This window comes from Lycium barbarum, chromosome 2, assembly GCF_019175385.1.
Source record: "Lycium barbarum isolate Lr01 chromosome 2, ASM1917538v2, whole genome shotgun sequence".
NCBI classification, from domain to species: domain Eukaryota; kingdom Viridiplantae; phylum Streptophyta; class Magnoliopsida; order Solanales; family Solanaceae; genus Lycium; species Lycium barbarum.
The window spans coordinates 3,169,164-3,179,009 of NC_083338.1; the positions used below are offsets into that span (position 1 = coordinate 3,169,164).

The 9,846-nt window shown below is 36.3% G+C and overlaps 1 pseudogene; it reads right to left on the bottom strand.

The window, feature by feature from the left end:
* Positions 1-1,097: 1,097 nt before the first annotated feature.
* Positions 1,098-9,632, bottom strand: LOC132624522 (receptor-like protein 9DC1; annotated as a pseudogene).
* Between the last annotated feature and the right edge of the window lie 214 nt (positions 9,633-9,846).

Sequence of the window (9,846 nt, forward strand, 5' to 3'; positions counted from 1 at the left end):
AAGGAATCATTTTTCATTCTCACCATCTTAGGATTTTCAAAACATCATAAATGATACACTAATGTCAGCTTATTTTTGAGAAATAAAAGGCAAGCTAGTTATGTGGATAACTTATTCACTTTAGTTCTTTTTTCACGCTTGAAACATATATTTGCTAAAATAATCCTTACGTGGTCCATATTGAACTAATAGTCTTTTGTAAGTCTTACTTTTAAATAGCACTCAAAATCTTCTTTTAGACAAATAATTGTTTTCTACGAGTCCTCTTTTAAATAGCATTTTTACAGATCTATCTATAACTTTAGCCACATTTATAAAGCTTACAATATTCACACTTAGCCTAACTAATCATAAGTCCGGTCAGTTAACCATTGTTAATGGGTCTTAAAGGGTGCCTAATACCTTCCCTTTAGACTAATTGAACCCTTACTCAGCTCTTTTGGTTTCGTAGACTTTAAAATAAAATCAACTTTAGATAATTACTTTAGTTAACTTTAGTGTCCTAATTCACCATAAATAATTAGGTGGCGACTCCTTAACAACAAACACAAAAAATAGGAATCTCCAATATGTCGTACTTCTAATTTAACTCCGGTTAAAATGGGGTATGACAACAATTTGTACTGCTTGTTGTACAATCTTTGAGTGTTGTGTTCGTCCCACCAAACTGTGGCTTCTAATATATAGAGATACCAAAGGTCCAGATAACCTCAATTATTTATTAACTGACTGTATGCTTGAGCCCAATTACTCAATTAATTGTACTGAGGATGAATTGTACAAGTTGAGGCCATGAATTCTGCTAATAATCTAAAACTTTAAATAAATGAAAATAAATTTGGCTGAGTCTCGAAGGAAAAAAACAAATGTCTTTATTCATAGGGTAACAAACACTTCAGAAAAATCACAAACTATGAAGATAAAGGATTATATTTGCAACACCAGCAACATATTAGACTTGAATCCTGCAATTTTCAAAAATGAAGAACTAAAGTTAATTAAGAGCTTTAAGGATGAAGGAGGTAGAAAATACATTGATATATATACAATAATCTTTTGAAAGATAAAGATAAAGTTGAATACCTGGAGGTTCCACACTAATTTCTTTTCTTGTGTCTTTTCATTCTCGTAATAATTATGTGTTCCAATTCTTCAACCATCCTAGAAAACCATGCTAGATTTTGAGTTGACAACATTATGTATATTATAGATAGTCCAATAATTAGACCACAACCGTAACCCATGAGAACTGCCTGCCAACTGATCATTGCTGAATCTCCTTCTTCTCCTTGATCTAGCTCAAATAGAGTTGTCCCTTGTGGTACCCCATCATCACTGCCACAAGCTTTTTGTTATATCCCGCATTTTTGTGCAATCGGATAATTCAAGACAATCGCGGGAAGACAACAAGCAAGGCCTTATTTTCATTTTGTTTGGCATATGAGTTGCTTATGAAGAATTTAGAAGCGGAATTATTAAAAGAGTCTAGGGGTAAAATCGGAACTTTGGAAAATAGTTTTATGAATTACAACTAGTCATGAAAAATAGAATTGGGCTTGAAATTTTAAAAAGAAAAAGAGGGCCCAACCGGCCATGGCATGGGCTAAGCCCATGTGGGGGTTTAATTCACAAAAATAAAAGATGACTAAGTCATCTTTTTCATTGAACACTCTAGAAATTTCAAGAAAGAAAAGAACAAGAAAAAGAAGGAGAAAAGTTGAAGGCCATTCGGCCAACTTCAACTTCCACAAGAAACCTTGGAAAAATTTCTCCAAAAATTGTGTTCTACTAATTGAAGGGCCCCTAGCAAGGTGGAGTGGTTTTTGGAGCAAGAGGAATCCATATTCATGCAAGTTGAAATTTCTAGCTAAGTGAAGAATTGAAGAAATAGGTAAGGTTTAATCCTTTCTTATATGTATGGATGATTTTGTGTGTTGTAGCATGTAAAAGTGGATGAAATTCATGAAAGAGAAAAACCATGTTGTGGCCGTGTACCTATGGGTGTGTGTAGGAATGATGATTTAACTATTTTATCTAATATTTGGTTGTTGTGGTTTTGGATGCTATGTTAATAATGGAAGTCGGATGATGTTAGTGAAGTTGTAGCCATGTGTGTATGATGTTGGCCGTGAGTTGTATATCACATGTATAGCCGTGTATATTTGCTGAATCATGAAGGAATGGTGAGTATGTTTTATTTAGTATGTTGGTTGTTGTGTTGTGAATTTTATGTTGCAAATAAAAGCCTAATGAGCTTAGTGGAGTATGAGTAGTTGGAGGCTTGTTTTGGAAGATTATATAAATTAAATATGATGGTTATGCATGTGTGGAATATAATGTTGTTAGTGTGAAGTTGTTAGTGTGTAAATTATTAAGTTGGTATTGTTTTTATTGGAGTTGGAAGGCTTTGAAGGAAGTAGTATATTGATTGAGTTGTGATAATGTATCTTGGATTGAATATGGAAATTGTTAGTATGGTTGTTGACATTATGTTGATAGTTTGGCCGGGTTGAATTCCCGGATTGTTGTTGATTAAAAATTGGCTAAGTTGAATTTTGGGGATGGTGTATTTACAGGGGAAGTGCTGCCGAAATTTCTGTAGACAAGTGTTATCTTAAGATTCAACTTCTAAATGCTCTAATCAATGTTTGGTAAATGTGACCAAATTGTAGATTTTGGCGGATTTGCAACTTGAATTTGGAATAGCATAAAGAGCAGAAAAAGGTATGTAAGGTTTTACTCTTTCTTCCTTGGCATGTCTTAGGCATATGTCACGACCCAACTAGGGGCCGTGACGGGTACCCGATACTTGTACCGAGCACCCCTTATCTCGTATCGTACTTTTACTACTAGGTGGGCCGTATAGACTATACCGTATTTTTTTTTTCTGTTGCTTAACGCTAACATTAATGGCATAATTGTAGACATGGACTTATAAACTTTGCTAGCACATTATACAACGACGAGGACCACAAAAGTACAAAACATCTGACTGTACATATCTGTCTACGAGCCTCTAAACAAAGTACATCTACATATACAAGAAGGACCGGTTCTACCGTGCCCGAATATGTACACAAAAGTAGTACCAAGAAACTGAGGCTCCGGAACAACTGGAGCGCTGCCACAGTACTGCTGATGGAGCTTCTAAGAGTCAAATCTGTCTACCTGTTGACCTGCGCGGCATGAAACGCAGCGTCCACAAGAAGGGACGTCAGTACGAGTAATGTACCGAGTATGTAAGGCATGAATAATAACATAAAAGAGATATAGCGCATGTCATGAAGTAGAAACACAACCTGTACATATAAGTGCACGTTGGCGGATACCATGCATGCTTAGCGCTGCGGAACGTGCAGCCCGATCCATATGTGCATATACTATAACGTATTGCTGCGGCACGTGCAGCCCGATCCATATACATATAATACTTGCTTTCTTGGAAAACATTTCTTTTCATATATATATATAACATAGAACATATCATATTGCCGAGGCGTCGGCTCCGATCCATTTAACCATATATCCCGCGTTCGGGCATCCCGCGTCCGGGACGATATCATGTACCATACTCCAACTGATCAGGTGGCTATGCGTCTATAGCGCCTTCTCTTTCCCAATCTTCCCCATATACATGTACATATACTTATCGTTCGATAAACGAAACAATTAAGAAAATCCGGGAATAACGGGCCCACCTCGGGTCAAATGAGGTGGCGTACACGATTTACATACGTTACATTTCATGACGTCACTTGTGAGAGTTTTAAGGTAGTCGGGTCCTATTTGTGCAAGTTCTAGATGTTTAGGCAATTTTTCAACATTTCATACAATATTTAATTCAATTCTACTGAATGAAAAAGGGGAAACTTTGGGTGCGGATTTCGGAGAATAGAGTTGTCCCCGAGGCTCGTATCCAACTTATTACGTTTAAGACATGCCATAGAAGGAAGGGTGAATCCTTACATACCTTTTCCGATTCATACACGTCTCCAAAATCAAGTTTCAAGTTCGCCAAAATCTACAATTTGGTCACAATTACCAAATGTTAATTGTAAAGCTTTAAGATTTCAATCTTAACCAATACTTGTCTACAAAAATTTGGGCAGCATCTCCCCTATAAATACACCATCCCCAAAATTCAACTTAGCCAATTTTTTAATCAATATCAATCCGGGAATTCAACCCGGCCAAACTATCAACACAATGACAACAACCATGACTACAAAACACAATATAACACAACTAGTCTTCTTTCCAACATAATGCAATAGTTTTCATTCCAACTTCACATTTCCAAATCAATCTCAATGCTTTTACATTCATTACTAATCAAGATCATTACAATATAATTCGGAAGCATTTCATATCATTTCTACCAAATATTCACAAGATATACAAACTTTCCACCAAAACCATAATCCATCCAAAACTTCAAATCTTCAATCTACATATTCATAACATATTTCCATCTTCCAATTTCATCAACCATAATCATAATTTGCACCTTAATAATTTCATTTTCATAATTACATAAATCTACCATAAAATCACAAAACTTCTCATAACCACTTAACAACCAATCTTTCATGCCAATATGGACTATTATCCTTCCAAATTCACCAACTAACATAATAATTCACATTTAAAACTCCACTTCTATAATTACATAAAAACTTCATTAAAATCATATAATTTCCTATAACTATTCCCAATAATTTTCCATGCCAACTTGAACCATTTTCTTCCATTTCCAATATAAATTTCACCATAACCACAACTAGAATACAACATAAAATTCAACTCATATTATTTATACAACAATATACATATATGTCCACTTACATATATGCACACCCACTTTGTAAACTTCCATATTTCCATAAATTCTACTCATTTCTACATACTACAACATAAACCAACCTTCATAACATAATAAAAAGGGATTAATTCTTACCTTTTTCTACAATCTTCTTCACTTGACCAAGTTGTCAACTTGAAGAAACAAGTGTTCTTCCTTCCAAAATAATTACACCAAGTTGTAAAGGACCCTTTAATTGGTAGAAAATGATTTTTGAATTTTTTTTTTTTTTTTTTTTTTGGTCTAGAGCTTGGCCGAAAATGGCCTTCTTATTCTTGCTCTTCTTTCTCTTGTTTCTCTCTTTCTCAATTGTCTTGAAACTTCTAAATGTTTCAAGACAATTTAATGATCCTTTATATTAATTATCACATGGGAAATTTATTAATTTTGTGGGCTTGGGCCATAAGATGGCCGGCCACCCCTCTCCTTTGGGCCTTAATTCGTTTTTTATTTTTTTGGGCCAACTCGGTTGATCCCGAGTTGGGCTTAGCCCACTGACCTTTCGACCTTAAAACGTCCATATCTCCTTGTACCGATGTCACCTGGGAACCCACGACCTATGGTTGGAAAGCTAATTCAATTATCTACAACTTCTATTTCTTGGTATTTTCCAAATTCCAAACTTATAATACCGTGTTTGCCCCTAGAAGTCAGATCACCCGAAAACGTTTTCTTAAAAATATTCGTTTGGAGGACTTCCACTTTGATTTGGCCCAAGGGTCCTTCTTGAGTTGTGTTTAACTTCACATATGTGATTCATATGACTTTTCAGATGTCCCAAAAAAATCTCGATGTGTGGGCCCCACCTCAGCAAATAATCTGACGTTCAAAAATACGGGATATAACAGCATACTAGGTTGGATACGAGCCTCGGGGACAACTCTATTCTCCAGAATCCGCACCTAAAGTTACCCCTTTTTCATTCAGTAGAATTGAATTAGAAATTGTGTGAAATGTTGGAAAAACTTCCTAAACATCTAGAACTTGCATAAATAGGACCCGACTACCTTAAAACTCTCACAAGTGACGTCATGAAATGTAATATACGTAAATTTTGTACGCCGCCTCATTTGATCCGAGGTGGGCCCATTGTTCCCGGATTTTCCTTATTGTTCCGTTTGACTTATTTTGGAGTAGAATCCAAAGGAAACTTTTGATCCTTGTTCCGTTTATCAAACGATAAGTACTGTAACTATTCTAATGGAAATATGTCTATGATGACAATGATAACGATGATGCTAAGAAAGAGAATATGTCTATGATGAGTATGACAAAAGTGATTCCATGACCAAGAGTCTTAAGTTAAGGATTCAAAATGAGTATGAAAGTGTCAAACTAGTTCTTGAATTTTTATTCTATTTCTTGGTTACGACTCTATTTTTCTCAAAGACTCTAAAGTATATGAATGAATGTTCTATGAGACTCGTGATCTTATTCTATGTTTTCTCTTAAAGCTATTCCTTATTGATAGTCTCGCCTTATAATGCTAGTACCTTCAAGGTGAGACAAAGTCATGGTGATTGTTCCATAATGTAATCGGAGGTTACCGACCTTACGTCACTCCGATGGACACACGATCTTCCTTGGGCTCCCCTGCATGCTTACATGATATATGTATATGATATGTATATGTACATTGGGGGAGGGACATATGTTTCATTGCCACCTGGTCAGCTGGCGTTATTATCCCGGACGCGGGATGCCCGGACGCGGGATATATGGGCGAGCTGACGTATTTCGGCGCTATGTGGGCGAGCCGACGTCGTTCGGTTCTATGCTATGACATGATATGATATGACTTGATATAATATGATATGAATTGATATGACATGATATGATACGACATGATACGATACGGCATGATATGATACGATACGATATGAAAAAGAAGAGACATGATATGGTATAAACTCTATTTTCTATGACTATGAAAAAGAAATGTTTTTTTTATATAAGGGAAAGACAAGCATGCATGGTATCCGGCCTGAAAGGGAATTCCTACGTACAGGTTAGTTTCTTATCTCATTACATGCCCTATGATTCCATGATATCGTTATTCATACTTTATGTTTCTGTTTGTATTATTTTCCATGCCTTACATACTCGTACTGACGTCCCTTCTTGTGGACATTGCGTTTCATGCCGCGCAGGTCAGCAGATAGACGAATTTAATCCCTAGGAGCTCCACCAGTTGCTCATTGAGAGTGCTCCAGTTGATCCGGAGCTTCAGTCTATTGGTACTACTTTTGTGTATATATTCGGGCACGGCAGAACCCGGCCCATCTTGTAGAGATATGTGTGCTATGTTTAGAGGCTCGTAGACAGATATGTACAGTCAGATGCTTTGTACTTTTGTTCGTTTTGGGGTTGTATAACATGCTAGCAGATTTTATTAACGCCTGATTATGGTTATGCTATTAATGATAGGAATAAGTAAAGAAACAACGGTATTACCAATCTGGCCCACTTAGTAATAAGAATGAGATATGAGTTAGGGGGGTGCTCGGTACAAGTATCGGGTATCCGTCGCGGCCCCTAGTTGGGTCGTGACACTTTTGAAAGTGAAAATCCATATAACCCATCATTTCCTTGGTATGAACTGTTCTCAAATGTATCAAATTGGTTTCCTTTAGGGATGCATCCAGCAAAATGATTGTGAGAGAGATTTAACACTGCAAGTGATGTGAGAGACGCAAGCTGTTGGGGAATTTCTCCTCCAATTTTGTTGAATGAGAGATCCAACGATTCAAGTACAGATAAATATTGCAGTGTTGTTGGTATAACGTTCCAAGCCATTATGAGATAAGTTCAACGTACGAAGTCCAATGAGATCTCCAAAAATGCTTGGAATATGACCTTCAAATCTAATTCTTTGAGAGATCGATAACTATGTTTGAGGTTGAAACTCGAACAAATTCAAGATACGATCCTTTTGTTGTAATTATCAAAGAACAATCATAGTAAATATTTCCATCTGCTACATATCTTGGGGTTCCGTTTTTCTCATCAATTAATTTCATAGCTTCAAAATTCACAAAAAGGTTCACGAGTAAATTCCCGCTAAATCCATTGGAAGAGAGATCTATGACTCGAAGTTGAGCAAAATAATTTTTCATTCCTTGAAGCTTGAATGAAGCCATGCAACCTATTTGATCTCAAGCTTAGAATCTGCAAATGAGGTAGGGCTCCCAACCATTTTGGAAATGTGTCATTCAACTCATTATTACCTAAATCAAGGAGTTTCAAATCTTTGTAATTGATCAAAGATGGCGGAACTTTCCCTTCTAGCTTATTCCCCTCCAATTTAATGACTTCGAGTTGGTTTTCAACACTAAAATTTGTATTAATTGTCCCACTAAGACTATTGTTTCTTAAATCCAAAACCCCAAGCCCACTCATATCACCCAAACATTGTGGGATTGATCCGTCTAAATTATTACTTCCCAAATCTAGCACTTCCACTGTTTTCTGATTGCAGATAGCTAACGCAATCTGTCCACTGAGGTTATTTTGAGAAAGGAGAAGATAAGATAGGATCTTCTGGTTTAGGAGTGACTTTGGAATAGGACCTTGCAGCTGATTTTGTCTTAAAATAACTGCTACCAATCTTTTGGACTTGAAATTCTGAATTTTGCCAGTGAAACTGTTATTGCTCAAGTCTAACCTATAGAGTGAAGGAAGGGAGAATATACAAGAAGGTATTAGACCAGTTAGGGAATTGTTTGAAAAATCTAGTGTATCAAGTTGTGTCCAGCTTTGATTACAAGATAAGCACTCAATTTGGCCATTCAACTTGTTTCTCCCAAGATATAACCATTCTATGTTGGTGAGATTCCATATAGGTTTAGGAAAGAGCCCTGTGAGATTGGAAGAACTCATGTCCAATGTTTGCAGTGAAGTTAGATAGCTAAATGATTTAGGTATCCTACCCGTAAAATTCACACCACTAAGATGTAACTCCATGAGAGATGCACTGCTATTCCATTTGGTTGTGGGAAACCCAACAGTGAGCAGGAGATTGAATGATAAAAAAAAAAGATATTTCAAGTCAGAAAGGTGGAAAACTCTTTCAGGCAATATACCAAATAACTGTGTGTTATAAAGATCTAGAATTGTTAAAAAAGAAGAGAAATTTAGCGGAATGGTGGAAGAGATGTTCACATAGCTAAGTTCAAGCGCTTCCAATTGGGTCAAGTTCTTAAGGAGCAGTTCAAAATTGTGAGGTCCTAATCTAAGATCATAATTAAACTCGAGACAAAGAAAGTATAATTTAGAAAGATGAGAGATTTCAGAAGGAATTTGACCAGAAAAATCTGAATTCGACAAATCAAGATATGTCAAACTAGCAAAATCACCAAATTTAGGTGAAATGAGTGACCCGGAAAAATCATTATAAGACAAATCAAGCCGTCTGAGATTGGAGAGTTGGAAGAGGCTACTGTTAGAATCAAACTTGGCTTGAAGTTGGCTGCAAAAGAGGTCAAGCTCAATCACTTGTCCAGTCGTCGCCTCACAGTGAACTCCACCCCATGAGCAACAATCTGTGCTCTTGTTCCATGAAAGTACTTTTGACTGATAAGAAGGATTACAAGAAATTGAAGCATTTATAGTAAACATGTACTTGAATTGAAGAAGAGCAAAGGCTTGATCTTTGGGGCACAAATGAGGTAAGGATGAAGAAGAAACAAGTTGACTGAGAAAGGCTATATATAGCAGGAACAATGCAAGTTTTTGATAACCCATTTCTGTACTAAAAATTATAAAAATTAAGTTGGTAGAGAAGAAATCAAGAATTTTTTGCTCTGCTCCTCTATTCAATAATATTGAGTTATATATAGCAGAAAGCAAAGAACATTTACTACTGTAGCTTTGGAGTAGTCAATACGAGGAAGGTCACCTAGTCATTTTCGGGTTTAAAATTTTGACTGGTAAGGATGAGAGTGTAACTTGGGGTAAAAACCTTGACTTACAGTATAACATATTTT